This window comes from Crocuta crocuta, unplaced genomic scaffold, assembly GCF_008692635.1.
Source record: "Crocuta crocuta isolate KB4526 unplaced genomic scaffold, BGI_CrCroc_1.0 scaffold1185, whole genome shotgun sequence".
In the NCBI taxonomy this organism is placed as follows: domain Eukaryota; kingdom Metazoa; phylum Chordata; class Mammalia; order Carnivora; family Hyaenidae; genus Crocuta; species Crocuta crocuta.
The window spans coordinates 55,615-56,535 of NW_027533103.1; positions in this window are offsets into that span (position 1 = coordinate 55,615).

Sequence of the window (921 nt, forward strand, 5' to 3'; positions counted from 1 at the left end):
AATAAATATTTAAAAAAATTAAATTTTACAGGGGAGTAGGAAGTACAGGTTTCCAGTTATGGAATGCATATGTCATGGGGATGAAAGAGACAGTATAGGGAATATAGTCAATGGTGCAGTTATAGCACTGTATGGTGGCAGATGGTAGCTATAATTCGAGGTGAACGTATCATAATTTATAGATTGGTAGAATTACTATGTTGTAAACCCAAAACAAATGTAACATTGTGAATCATCTGTACTTTAATTAAAAATAGATCATGAAATCTACTGAGATTTCAAAATAAAAATTAGAAAATTATTGGCTCATAAAAAAAACAAAACAAAACATGTGGGGTGCCTAGATGGCTCAGTCAGTTAAGCATCCGACTTCGGCTCAGGTCATGATCTCACAGCTCGTGGGTTCGAGCCCTGCATCGGGCTCTATGCTGACAGCTCAGAGCCTGGAGCCTCCTTCCGATTCAGTGTCTGTCTGTCTGTCTGTCTGTCTCTCTCTCTCTGGCCTTCTCCCACTCGTGATCTCTTTCTCTCAAATATAAATAAAATATAAAAAATTTTAAAAAATGTAACATGTGATGGAGAAAGAACCATGGGCACCAGGGAAGAATCTAGTTCACAATACGAAATTTGTAGGAAGATCTAACACCTGCACAACCACACCCATATATGAGAGGCATGAGAATTGCAGATTATTATTATTTCGGTGAGAAAAACTTAGGTTTATTTATTGCAAACACATAGTAAAGATAAATTTTTGGACAATTTGTTGTTTCTCTTTAAAAAATCATCTCTATGGGGCACCTGGGTGGTGGCTCAGTTGGTTAAGCATCCGACTTGGCTGAGGTCATGATCTCCCGGTTCATGGGTTCAAGCCCCGAGTCGGGCTCTGTGCTGACAGCTAGCTCAGAGCCTGGAGCGTGT